This window comes from Lagenorhynchus albirostris, chromosome X (genome assembly GCF_949774975.1).
Source record: "Lagenorhynchus albirostris chromosome X, mLagAlb1.1, whole genome shotgun sequence".
Lineage (NCBI taxonomy): Eukaryota > Metazoa > Chordata > Mammalia > Artiodactyla > Delphinidae > Lagenorhynchus > Lagenorhynchus albirostris.
Window position 1 is genome coordinate 57364080 of NC_083116.1, and position 15106 is coordinate 57379185.

Genomic DNA, 15106 nt, shown 5'->3' on the forward strand with positions numbered 1-15106 from the left:
AAGTGCAGGATTTCTTCAAATAGACCAGCCCACCAGATAAGAAACCTACCTGCTAGTCTATGAAATATGGTCTCTCAGATACCTATCAAATTCAATAAGCCAGAGAAATACTTAAAAGCTAACAGTTCATATACCAAAATGAGTTTGAATACTGTTTCACTAGTCAACTTATTTTACTTTTTCTACTTAGTCTCAAAGAGATTTTTGACACTTTATAAAACATATTTATTTGTTAGCTTCAGTAGCTCATATGTTAAAATTAGAACAAAACAGAGAAAATTACCATGGCCCCTGCACAAGGATAAAATGCAAGTTTGTGGAATGTTCCATATTTTTGATGATAGTTACACAACAATGTAAATGTATTGTACTAAATGCAACTGAACAGTATTGTTACAATTGTAAAGTTTATGCTATGTGTATTTTATCAGAGCAAAAGAAAACATATTTGGTCAAGTCAGTGATCTCTTATAAATCAAAACTGATAACAAGGATATAAAAGAAGAAAAAGATTATTAATTCTGGCATACTACCAAATTTGTGGCTATTTTTCTCCCATAGTTGCTCAAAGAAAGTATTTAAGTTTCATTTCAAGCATGTTAACCAAAATTAATTTCTATTTTGAAATGTGCTTGACTCTATGGTGCCAATAAAAATATATATTATACAATAAAATATATAACATCTGAACTATAACTTTAATTTATAGAAACAGACAGCCACAGAAAAAAGTCACATTCTTAGAAGAAAGCTGAAAAAAAAAATAGTGATCCATTAGCTCAATTTAATTTTGACTAGCAAATCAATAATAACAGTAATCAACTGAAGTGAGGCCTACATTTAGATGATTTTGTATTGCTCTGCAGCAGATATCACCAATTAATAGAAATGAGAAAGATTAGCATTTACAGAATTAATAGGAGAGAAAGAGAAACAAACCTAGCCAAGTTCAAATTTATAACAAAAATAATTTGCCTTCAGATACATTCCAGATTGAAAAGGAAATTCAGTTTACTAAATGTATTTTTGAAATACACATTTCAGGAAATCGGAAGATGTTTAGGAAGATACAGTTTAAGATTTCTCACTAAGGATATTAATATAAAAAAGTGATCAGTGATTTTTGTGGAATTTCATTTTCTCTACATGATTTGTTCTGCTCACTGCAGCTATAAGACTTGTATTCCTGCTGCTTTTTGGAAAGCCAGTTTTGCCTGTGTGGAAAACCAGCAATACATTTCAAAATTAGATTGAATAAAATATATTTTGTTTAGATAGCAAATTCAGGAGGAAAACTTCCTACCCATTTTCCTTTAGAAATAAAATAAATGGGAACTTAGCCTCAAATTAAAAATCTATTTTGGTCTAAAATTAAGTTGCAGTGCTAACTTCTGTGTAGCAACTAGCGACAATTCAAATGTATTTTGTGTTCATTAAAAGGTATTAAACTGCCACTACGAGAATATTAAACATTGATAACAAACCACCTTCCAGAAAGGTAATTGGCTTCTTGAAGATCAGTGTCACTCATGGCTTGTAAGTAGTTGGTTTTCCCTTGTATCTGCCATAAGTGCCAGAGAATCAGCTATGAAATGGATTCTCCACTCTCCTAGATAGTAGCTCTCAAACACTGCCATGGTCTGTTGCCCATAGAGCTACTAAAATGATTCTTTGTTATTTGTATTCAACATTATGACATTTGCATCATAAATATTTATATACTACTTAAATAAAACCCAAAAAATCCAGCAAAATATCTTGAAACGTTGATTGGTCAGAAAACCCTGCATTTTAAGATAATCTGCACATTTATGATAATCAAGGTGTAATATATAACATCAGGAAATACCTGAGAAAATTGCAAAAAGAGTGCTTGTCTGGCCCAAATTATGATGTAAAAAATACTGTATGAGGAATCAGAAGGTCTGGATATTAAATCTGGACTTATCTATAGCTAGTTATATGCCTATCTGAGTCACTTTACACTCTCCCAGAATCAATATTCTTGTCTTAAAAATGAGGTTCATGGAAGCAGCCATGATGTCCTTCAATAGGTAAATGGATAAATATAATGTGGTACATCCAGGCAATGGAATATTATTTAGCACTAAAAACAAATGAGTTAGCAAGTCATGAAAAGACATGGAGGAACCTTAAATGCATATCACTAAGTGAAAGAAGCCAGTCCTAAAGGCTACATACTGTATGATTCCAACTATATTACATTCTGAAAAAGGCAAAATTACTGAAACAATAAAAATATCAGTGATTGTCAGGGATGGAGCCAGGGTGGGAGGCGGGGGCCAGGGACAAATAGGGAGAGCACGGAATTTTTAAGGCACTGAAAATACTGTGTAACATCATAATGATGCATATATGTCATTATACATTTGTCCAAACCCACAGAATGCACGACACAAAGAATGAACTCTAAGGTATACTATAGACTTCGGATTATAATGTTGGGTCAACGTAGGTTCATCCTTAGTAAAAATTGTACCATTCTGCTGAGTGATATTGATAATAGGGGAGACTATGCATTTGTGGATGTAGGGGGTATATGGGAAAGCTCTATACCTTCCTCTCAACTATATTATATAACTAAAACTGTTCTAAAAATATTGTCCTTAAAAATATGAGGTTCAATCCACCATTAACTTTCAATGAGTCTACATGGAATAATTACTTCCAAGATAACCATTTATTGACTTGTCATATATTAATTTTATATGTTAATCATGTCTCCCCTATCTAGGCTGCAAGCTCCTTACTTGAAGAAACTATGTATTATTCTTTTTTTTTGTATTATTCTTAACTTTTTTGCATTCCTTGGTGCCTGACATAGTAGTGGGTAGTTGGTGGTGCCCAGTGAATGACTGCAGAATAACCAATGGGTATTGTGAGGGACACTGCCAGGAGGAAGAAAAAGCTCTACTTTACTTGCCCAACACTAGTAATTGTGTATGGTTTTCTAGTAGTAGGACTATTTTGCATTCTCTCCACAATCACATTCTGCCTGACCTTCCTGCCAAGACATGACAACAAACATAAGAAGTGGGGAAAGAGATGGTTCACTCAAACACTGGAGCTGCCAATAGTTCTGTGCTTGTTTTGTTTTACTCTTTCACTGTCTGATGGTGCCATTCTTTATCATCAGCTTATGCTTATGCTTACTGAAGAGGTATATGTCAAGAATCTGTTTTAGAAGGAAAAGAAATGTGCTATATTAAACATAATTATGTGAAAAATTTTGCAACAGAATTAGTCCTATTTGCAATTTAAGGAGCACATGAAGTTAACCATAGGTGTATTGATGCAAACGTATGAATAAATGTATGGTCACATCTCAGAGGCTTCCATTTGTATAATATTTTAATAAATGTGAATGCTAATTCTTTTAAATCTAAAACTTTAAAGAGATTAATTCTAAAACTCTGGATAAATATATACAAAAGAAGAAAGTCTAAATTATGCCCACTATGATAATAATATTCAATTGTATGTATATTTTCCTACATGTTTTGAAATATATATATAGATAGATAGATAGATAGATAGATAGATAGATAGATAACTATGTCTCTATTAGCTATCAGAATGTATAATTACTTGGAGCTACCTGAAACAACCAACAACAACATGAACATTTGCTATATGATTTACAAGCCACAGTAAATAGGTACCATGAGAACCTGGCTCTTATTCTTGAATCTTCAAATGACACAAGGTATCTTGCAAGATTATTTTTCAAAGTTTACATTACTTTGCCTCATAAAATGCAGTGTGATAACTCAAGACCTTTGTCATTTTGAAACATACCAGTCTATTACATTTTTAATAACCAAGTATAATAAAAGATTTTGGTATTGTTATTTCCATATTAAAACTACACTCTCTAAATTTCTAGGACCGGAAAAATCTGGCTGTCAGAGTGTTGACATGGTTAAGCATTCTTCCACAACATATGAAGTTTTACTTTAAATTGAGCTGCCTTTCTTCTGAGAGCAGTATCATTGCCAAGATGGGCAGGGTTTAGGGAATTATGAGGTATTGCCATACAACACTAAAAAAAATCCAGTGGGCATGATTTTCCCCTAAAATTGCCGTGGAGAATATTATCCTCAGTTAAGATACTAAGATGACATAGTTGAACTACAAGCATCCAATATTTCATTATAGCCCAGTAAAACAGATAGTTACAAAGGAGAATTCTGACTCCTATCCATCCTGCTCAAAAGCATCTTTATCTGATCATACACGAGTTATGACACTAGTTAATTAGTGCTTGGGTGACAGAAAAATAATTTGAAATTAAATAACTAGGCCAGATCATTAATAGAGGACACACACACACACACACACACACACAAGCATGCACACACAATAAAAATTATTCTTCACAGAGCTGGGGGTTAATGAATGACTTATAAGGTGGCACATACTTTCTGATTTCCCGAATTCTGTCACAGTCCTATTAAGAATAAATTCAGAGAGAAATACAAACCATTCTTTTTCTGCTTCAACCAATAGCTTGAGGTTGCTAAAGGGGGAAACTAACTCAAATGGATCAAATGAAATAGAAGCCCTAAAGAAATTTATCTCTTTTATAACCTTTTTTAAGTCAGAATTCCAAACATTTTGGTAATAATGTCTGACCTCAAAACTGCTATAGCTAGAGATAAACAAACACACACAGATGGGATATAGATGTGAACAGATCGGTCCAGCAAAATGTTAGGAATACTACACCATGTTGATGATGAGACAAGGAACTCCATCTTTTGCGGCTTGTGAAATTCCATGGCTTTTGTTCCTGTGAATAAGATATTATGTCTGGAACCAATAAATAAGAACAGAATCATCATGCCAGATTCCAGCTCTCCAAACTATGTTCTATTTATTCCCTTTCATTTCAATTTATTTGTGCCTTTTTCTTTGTTACTCTCCTAGGTCTTTGATATTTTTTTGGAAAACCATGTTTCCATTAAGAGTGTAGTAATTTGTGCAAACAGATTGTCATAAATAATGGCCTTCTCTAGTTAAAGGTATCATTTCAACATGATCTATACCACCATTCTTCCTGTTGGTGATCGTAGTAATGAAGCCCCTTCAACTCTGTCAAATTACACAACTTTTTAACAAGTTATTACTCTCTATGTTTGTAAGGAACAGAGCCTTAATTTAGTTATATGGGCTGGGTTTTTTTTTTAACAGCTGCCATGTATCTCAGGAAGACCGATACATTTAAAAAAAGGTTTCCTTTGGCTGGTTGCAATTGAATTGAGAGCATAGGAACTTCAAAAATTTCCACATGAAATAATCAGATTTTATAGACAAAGTGCATTTAACTTTTTAGTTAGAATCCCTGCTACCAGTAATTTCAAACACAGCACATTTTAAACAGCATTACTACAAACTCATACATTATGAAACTAAAAGGGGTATCTTGATTCCATAAAAATGAACTAAGAATTTCACAATCACTTTTTTATAGGTCTACATTCCTGCTTAGCTAGATTACTTAAATAACTTCCTAAGTAATCTCCCTGGCTCTAATTCTACCCCACCTCCAGTACATCCCATAATCTCTTACTCCTCAGTAATGTTTTCTTGAATAACATTATTTTCACATCACTCACCCACATTAAAAAATTTTAGTGGTCCACCACTGCCTATAGAATAAAGTCCAGAGTGATATTTGCTGCAGCTGGGGAGGGTTACGTGCTCCAGAGTAGGGATTTGGACAAAGACTGCCTTATCCACTACAACGTCCTTTCAAAATTGTGATCACACCACTCTTGGTGCTGTAGCCAGGAGTCAGTGCTGTGACTCTGAGGTGGGAGAACCAACTTCAAGACACAGGTCCACAAGAGACCTTCCACCTCCACGTAATATCAAATGGCGAAAATCTCCAAGAGATCTCCATCTCAAAAGCAACACCCAGCTTCAGGCAATGACCAGCAAGCTACAGTGATGTACACCCTATGCCAAACAACTAGCAAGACAGGAACACAACCACACCCATTAGCAGAGAGGCTGCCTAAAATCATAATAAGTCCACAGATACCCCAACACACACCACCAGACGTGGACGTGCACACCAGAAAGACAAGATCCAGCCTCATCCATCAGAACACAGGCACTAGTCCCCTCCACCAGAAAGCCTGCACAACCCACTGAACCAACTAGCCACTGGGGACGGACACCAAAAACAATGGGAACTACGAAACTGCAGCCTGCAAAAAGGAGACCCCAAACACAGTAAGATAAGCAAAATGAGAAGACAGAAAAATACACAGCAGATGAAGGAGCAAGATAAAAACCCACCAGACCTAACAAATAAAGAGGAAATAGGCAGTCTACCTAAAAAAGAATTCAGAATAATGACAGTAAAGATGATCCAAAATCTTGGAAATAGAACAGACAAAATGCAAGAAATATTTAACAAGGACCTAGAAGAACTAAAGATGAAACAAGCAACAATGAACAACAAAATAAATGATATGAAAAATACTCTAGAAGAGATCAATAGCAGGATAACTGAGGCAGAAGAAGGGATAAGTGACCTGGAAGAGAAAATAGTGGAAATAAATACTGCAGAGCAGAATCAAAAAAAACGAATGAAAATAACTGAGGACAGTCTCAGAGACCTCTGGGACAACATTAAACACACCAACATTCGAATTACAGGGGTTCCAGAAGAAGAAGAGAAAAAGAAAGGGACTGAGAAAATATTTGAAGAGATTATAGTTGAAAACTTCCCTAATATGGGAAAGGAAATAGTTAATCAAGTCCAGGAGGCACAGAGAGTCCCATACAGGAAAAATCCATGAAGAAACATGCCAAGACACATATTAATCAAACTTTCAAAAATTAAATACAAAGAAAACATATTAAAAGCAGCAAGGGAAAAACAAGAAATAGCACACATTAGGGAATCCCCATAAGGTTAAGAGCTGATGTTTCATCAGAAACTCTGCAAGCCAGAAGGGACTGGCAGGACATATTTAAAGTGATGAAGGAGAAAAATCTACAACCAAGATTACTCTACCCAGCAATGATCTCATTCAGACTTGATGGAGAAAGTAAAATCTTTACAGACAAGCAAAAGCTGAGAGAGTTCAGCACCACAAAACCAGCTTCACAACAAATGCTAAAGAACTTTCTCAAGGCAAGAAACACAAGAGAAGGAAAAGATCGACAATAACAAACCCAAAACAATTAAGAAAATGAGAATAGGAACATACATATCGATAATTACCTTAAATGTAAATGGATTAAATGCTCCCAACAAAACACAGACTGGCTGAAACAAGAACCATATATATGCTGTCTACAAGAGACCCACTTCAGACCTAGAGACACATACAGACTGAAAGTGAGGGGATGGAAAAAGATATTCCATGCAAATGGAAACCAAAAGAAAGCTGGCATAGAAATTCTCATATCAGACAAAATAGACTTTAAAACAAAAACTATTAGAATTGACAAAGAAGGACACTACATAATGATCAAGAGATATATCCAAGAAGAATATATAACAATTGTAAATATTTATGCACCTAACGTAGGAGCATCTCAATACATAAGGCAAATACTAACAGCCATAAAAGGGGAAATCACCAGTAATACATTCATAGTAGGGGACTTTAACACCCCACTTTCACCAATGGACAGATCATCCAAAATGAAAATAAACAAGGAAACACAAGCTATAAATGATACATTAAACAAGATGGACTTAACTGATATTTATAGGACATTCCATCCAAAAACAACAAAATACACATTTTTCTCAAGTGCTCATGGAACATTCTCCAGGATAGATCATATCTTGGGTCACAAATCAAGCCTTGGTAAATTTAAGAAAATTGAACTTGTATCAAGTATCTTTTCTGACCACAATGCTATGAGACTAGATATCAATTACAGGAAAAGATCTGTAAAAAATACAAACACATGGAGGCTAAACAATACACTACTTAATAAACAAGTGATCACTGAAGAAATCAAAGAGGAAATAAAACAATACGTAGAAACAAATGCCAATGGAGACACGATGATCCAAAACCTATGGGATGCAGCAAAGGCAGTTCTAAGAGGGAAATTTATAGCAATACAATCCTACCTTAAGAAACAGGAAACATCTCAAATAAAAAACCTAACCTTGCAGCTAAAGCAATTAGAGAAAGAAGAAAAAAAAAAACCCAAAGTTAGCAGAAGGAAGAAAATCATAAAGATCAGACCAGAAGTACATGATAAAGAAATGAAGGAAACGATAGCAGAGATCAATAAAACTAAAAGCTGATTCTTTGAGAAGTTAAAAAATATTGATAAACCATTAGTGAGACTCAAGAAGAAAAAAAGGGAGAAGCCTAAAATCAATAGAATTAGAAATGAAAAAGGAGAAGTAACAACTGACATTGCAGAAATACAAAAGATCGTGAGAGATTACTAAAATCAACTCTATGCCAATAAACTGGACAACCTGGAAGAAATGGAAATATTCTTAGAAATGCACAATCTGCCAAGACTGAATCAGGAGGAAATAGAAAATATGAGCAGACCAATCACAAGCACTGAAATTGAAACTGTGATTAAAAATCTTCCAACAAACAAAAGCCCAGGAACAGATGGCTTCACAGGCGAATTCTATCAAACATTTAGAGTAGAGCTAACACCTATCCTTCTCAAACTCTTCCAAAATAGAGCAGAGGGAGGAACACTCCCAAACTCATTCTACGAGGCCACCATCACCCTGATACCAAAACCAGACAAGGATGTCACAAACAAAGAAAACTACAGGGCAATATCACTGATGAACATAGATGCAAAAATCCTCATCAAAATACTAACAAATAGAATCCAACAGCACATTAAAAGGATCATATGCCATGATCATGTGGGGTGTATTCCAGGAATGCAAGGATTCTTCAATACACGCAAATCAATCAAAGTGATACACCATTTTAACAATTTGAAGGAGAAAAACCATATGATCATCTCAATAGATGCAGAGAAAGCTTTTGACAAAATTCAACACCCATTTATGATAAAAACCCTCCAGAAAGTAGGCATACAGGGAAATTACCTCAACATATTAAAGGCCATATATGACAAACCCACAGGCAACATAATCTTCAATAGTGAAAAACTAAAAGCATTTCCACTAAGATGAGGAACAAGACAAGGTTGCCCACTTTCACCACTCTTATTCAACATAGTTTTGGAAGTTTTAGCCACAGCAATCAGAGAAGAAAAGGAAATAAAATGAATCCAAATTGGAAAAGAAGAAGTAAATCTGTCACTGTTTGGAGATGACATGATACTATACATAGAGAATCCTAAAGATGCTACTGGAAAACTACTATAGCTAATCAATGAATTTGGTAAAGTAGCAGGATACAAAATTAATGCACAGAAATCTCTGGCATTCCTATACACTAATGATGAAAAATCTGAAAGTGAAATCAAGAAAACACTCCCATTTACCACTGCAACACAAAGAATAAATTATCTAGGAATAAACCTACCTAAGGAAACGAAGACCTGTATTCATAAAATTGTAAGACACTGATGAAAGAAATTAAAGATGATACAAATAGATGGAGAGATATACCATATTCTTGGATTGGAGAATCAACACTGTGAAAATGACTGTACTACTCAAAGCAATCTACAGATTCTACTCAATCACTATCAAACTACCACTGGCATTTTTCACAGAACTAGAACAAAAAATTTCACAATTTGTATGGAAACACAAAAGTCCCCAAATAGCCAAAGCAATCTTGAGAACAAAAAACTGAGCTGGAGGAATCAGGTTCCCTGACTTCAGACTATACTACAAAGCTACAGTAACCAAGACAGTATGGTACTAGCACAAAAACAGAAATATAGATCAATGGAAAAAGATAGAAAACCCAGTGATAAACCCACGCACATATGGTCACCTTAACTTTGATAAAGGAGGCAGGAATGTACAGTGGAGAAAGGACAGCCTCTTCAATAAGTGGTGACAGGAAATCTGGACAGGTACATGTAAAAGTATGAGATTAGATCACTCCCTAGCACCATACACAAAAATAAGCTCAAAATGGATTAAAGACCTAAATGTAAGGCCAGAAACTATCAAACTCTTAGAGGAAAACATAAGCAGATCACTCTATGACATAAATCACAGCAAGATCCTTTTGGACCCACCTCCTAGAGAAATGGAAATAAAAACAAAAGTAAGCAAATGGGACCTAATGAAACTTCAAAGCTTTTGCACAACAAAGGAGACCATAAACAAGACCAAAAGACAACCCTCAGAATGGGAGAAAATATTTGCAAATGAAGCAACTGGCAAAGGATTAATTTCCAAAATTTACAAGCAGCTCATGCAGCTCAATAACAAAAAAACAAAAACCCAATCCAAAAATGGGCAGAAGATCTGAATAGACATTTCTCCAAAGAAGATATACAGACTGCCAAGAAACACATGAAAGAATGCTCAACATCATTAATCATTAGAGAAATGCAAATCAAAACTACAATGAGATATCATCTCACACCAGTCAGAATGGCCATCATCAAAAAATCTAGAAACAATAAATGCTGGAGAGGATGTGGAGAAAAGGGAACCCTCTTGCACTGCTGGTGGGAATGTGAATTGGTTCAGCCACTATGGAGAACAGTATGGAGGTTCCTTAGAAAACTACAAATAGAACTACTATATGACTCAGCAATCCCACTACTGGGCATGTACCCTGAGAAAACCATAATTCAAAAAGGGTCATGTACCAAAATGTTCATTACAGCTCTATTTACAATAGCCCGGAGATGGAAACAACCTAAGTGTCCATCATCGGATGAATGGATAAAGAAGATGTGGCACATATATACAATGGAATATTATTCATCCATAAAAAGAAACGAAATTGAGCTATTTGTAATGAGGTGGATGGACCTAGAGTCTGTCATACAGAGTGAAGTAAGTCAGATAGAGAAAGACAAACATCATATGCTAACACATATATATGGAATTTAAGAAAAAAATGTCATTAAGAACTTAGGGGTAAGGCAGGAATAAAGACACAGACCTACTAGAGAATGGACTTGAGGATATGGGGAGGGGGAAGGGTAAGCTGTGACAAAGCGAGAGAGTGGCATGGACATATATACACTACCAAATGTAAAATAGATAGGTAGTTGGAAGCAGCCGCATAGCACAGGGAGATCAGCTCGGTGCTTTGTGACCACCTAGAGAGGTGGGATAGGGAGGGTGCGAGGGAGGGAGATGCAAGAGGGAGGAGTTATGGGAACATATGTATATGTATAACTGATTCACTTTGTTATAAAGCAGAAACTAACACACCTTTGTAAAGCAATTATACTGCAATAAAGATGTAAAAAAAAAAGTCCAGAACTCTTAATCTGGTATTTATAACCTCCTGCAATCTGCTCCCACCCAACTCTAAAAGTGAAGCTCCACTTTTTTTCCATCATATACTGCACACTCTAACCAGACTGAACACTCTGTTGCCCATACAAACCCAGTGCTAGCTCATCTTCACACCTCTGTAGATTGTCTCTTTTGTCTGGAATGCTTTTATTCCTGTCTTGACAGCTGCAGCCTAAACAATCCTTAAGGCACAACTTAAATGCCATCAACTCCAAAAAGCTTTAATTCCTATAATTGGAAATTATCCTCTTCTTTGAACATTCCCACAGTACTTTATATAGACACATTTATATAAGCTTATTTATTACTTTCTGCCTTATTATGATTATGTCTATACATAGGCCTCACTTTCCCACCTAAAAAGAAGGTTGTGAAGGCTACTGCAGGGCATTATGTCTTACTCAGTTTTGTACTCATGGCAGGATATAGAATGTTGTCTTGCTGTAGGCAGTACTTAATAAATGTATGTCTAATGAATTTACCATTCTATAGAAAATGGTTTAGAAAAGGTGTTATAAAGATATTCAATACTCAGAATGTAGTCATACATACGGGTAAATAATACTCACACACACATACATATACTGATATCAAACACCACTTTTTTCTGTTTAATTCAACTAATCACCATGTGTTGTCATGTCTCTTTTGTCTTTTATGTGTTGTGGAAATTTCCTTATAGTTTACTTAATATATGAAATAAAGAATGAAAAGTACATAATCCTTCCTAGTGGTTTTAAGATATTTTTAAAACAAAGTTTTTATTTAACAAAATCTGTGGAGAAAAAGTATTTTCCTCTGATTAGTCATGTAGTAGCTATGACTGGTGAGGAGAAAATTACATTACAAATGAGCAGCTACCTGTTATCAAATTACAAGGCATTTTCATCAAAGGACCTAAAAAGGCAGCAGACTGACCAGCTAACATGTTTCTACTAACCTGAGGGGACTTTTTTCCAGTTAATAGCTTCTGAAGAATGCTTCCTTTTGATTCTTGTCTCTGACACAAAAATGATTGTCCCATTTAACCAGTCTTCTATCACATATATCAGAGAATCCTATTTACTCACACACTACTGGAACATTAAAATACAATAGAGTGATTGTCTCTAGAAGAAAAATTTAAAGATTGACATTTTTTTACCCCAAAAGGGGGTTGAGATCAAAAGGTAACTTTAATAGATGTTTGACTAAGGTCATACTCCCAGGAAATGGAACACTGAAGATGAAAGAAAAGAAATAGGTTTGGCTTTTGATCTCAGCCAAATCCATTTGGCATTGTTTAGCTTTTATATAATATTTCAGTTTTAGGTGATATCATGACTGAAATGAATTGGCTTTATTCTTGAGGATTTAATAGCTCTGTATTACTTTAGCATTTAGCAAAGTTTAGGAAAACAGATTCCTACTTTGTTAGCTGGTATTAAAATAACAGTGGCAAACACGTTTTCTTCATCTATAAGTGCTAATATCATATGATATTCATGATATATTTTCAAAAAACATAAAAGGGAGCTCAAAACCCAAAAGTTTCCTATGGAATGCTCTTCAAAGAAAAGCATCATTGAAGCCACAACAAATTTGTAAATAGCAAAGGGCCTTCTTAATTTTAAGTACACTTGAATGTACATTTTCCATGAGCTGGAAGAGTTTTATTGTTACTTTGTAGCTCATCATTGGACAATGCCAATATAAAAGAAGAACAAAAAGCTAAGCTCACTACTATGTGTCAGGCACCATGTAGGAACATTATATACATTATCTTATTTAATCTTCAAAACCTCCCTATGAAAATGCAAGGACTATTATGCCAATAATACAAATGAGGAAAGTGAGAGTAGAAGAAACTAATTAGCTTTGTCAGATCATATAGTGAATAAGTAATAAGGCAGAGCTTTGAACCAAGCTTTATCTAACTCCAAAGTTCTATCATTTCCATGCTGCTCTTTAATTATTAAAATGCTAGAAAAAAAGAGTTATTTTTCTTAGTTCCATGAATTAATGATTCTTAAAACTACAATAATTTGATAGACTTATATATACCATACAGGCCATTATTTGAGATGTGGGTAAGAGTTATACTATTTAATTTATCAGGCACTTGTCTAGATAATTCATGCCTCCCCAAATTAACTTTTGTCAAAAGCTTACAGATTATCAGCCTGAACGTTTAGGATATTGTGTTTTATTTCTTGAATAATCTTAATAATTGTCTTAATGTGCCACTTCTCTTAGCAGGTGCAAGCTGTCTATAAGTATCTACATCTTGTAATGCTTTAAAAAAAACAGAATAAGAGATTTCTAAATGACAGCTTCCCATCATCTATCAAAAGACTTTACCCAGTGGATTTTTTTTTAAGACAAGGATCACCACAAAGATCAGTGACTCTAAAGAGAAGCTTGAGTTTCCAAATTAATATTGAATAGATTAGCAAATGATTTTAGAAGGGAAAACAAAAGTCAATAGAAACATCATATACAACAGCCTCTTTTCAATGGATCTTAAACTTTTCAACTTTATTAAAAGACAGACCCATAGTTCCTATGTCACACTAGCCTCTAAAAAGGTGGATGTCAATCAAAAAGATTAAGGACTCTCTGTACTGAAAACTGAAAGCTACCCAGGATTGGATTGGAGGTCCCTGCAAATCTACTTGTCTTTGAAAAACATGGGGTAGATTAGGATACCCTCTTTCTCTCCTTTCTTTTATTTTCTTTCTTTGCTTGTCAAAAGATTATTCAGTGCCATTTCTTCCTCTCCTGCACTGCCCCACTCCTCAATCCTCTACCCTAGCACTTTCACAGTCTGTCTCGATCACAAACATAAAGCACAGTAGAGAAAATAGCAAAAGAACTTTCTAACTGTTCTCTGGAACAAATCAAAATATAAACATCCTGAGGATAGAAGGCTCAGATTAAAATACTTTTGAGACTCAGATTTTACAATATGTTTGGCATTCTAGTTTCAAAAGAAAAACAGACCAATATGTCAGGGGATCATTGAGGGTTTTTTTCAATCCTTCAAGGTAAAAACTCTAGTAGGAGGAAGCATGTAAAAGACAGAAAGCATACAATTAACATTTAGTGGTTATTTTCTCTGATGCCTTTTTTATGTGAATGATGGTGAGGAAGCTAGGGAAGGGTGCTATCCATGTTGCTCATGGAGAAGGAAGAATTATTCTCCATATTTCAAAACAATTAGCCAACTCTAATCCTGAAAGCGACAGGGAACAAAGCACAAGTGACAGTCTCAGCAGTTACTTGATTGATGAGAAGAGGCCATTCAATTTCATGTCCTTTGTCTATGTACAACTTTAAAGGTAACTAGATTTTCCATTTTAAAAGTTATGACCGGGCTTCCCTGGTGGCACAGTGGTTGAGAGTCCGCCTGCTGATGCAGGGAACGTGGGTTCGTGCCCCGGTCCGGGAGGATTCCACATGCCGCGGAGCGGCTGGGCCCATGAGCCATGGCCGCTGGGCCTGCGCGTCTGGAGCCTGTGCTCCGCAACGGGAGAGGCCGCAGCAGTGATAAGCCCGCGTACCAAAAAAAAAAAAAAAAGTTATGACCATAAAGGAACAGTTAACTGTTGACTGGAATGATTTTACCTTTAGTGCCGAAGGGTAGAGGTGGGGGAAGGGGAAATGAAACATTTCAATCAC

The 15106-nt window shown here is 35.3% G+C and overlaps 1 protein-coding gene and 1 non-coding gene across 2 annotated transcripts in view; one reads left to right on the forward strand and one right to left on the reverse strand.

Annotated features, from left to right (window-relative positions):
- The window catches only part of DACH2 (dachshund family transcription factor 2), a 638219-nt gene that overhangs the window by 248271 nt on the left and 374842 nt on the right, over positions 1-15106 (reverse strand). The gene's annotated exons all lie outside the window — the stretch shown is intronic.
- Positions 234-336, forward strand: LOC132514223 (U6 spliceosomal RNA). The gene has a single exon (XR_009538707.1). It is a non-coding gene; the product is annotated as a U6 spliceosomal RNA (small nuclear RNA).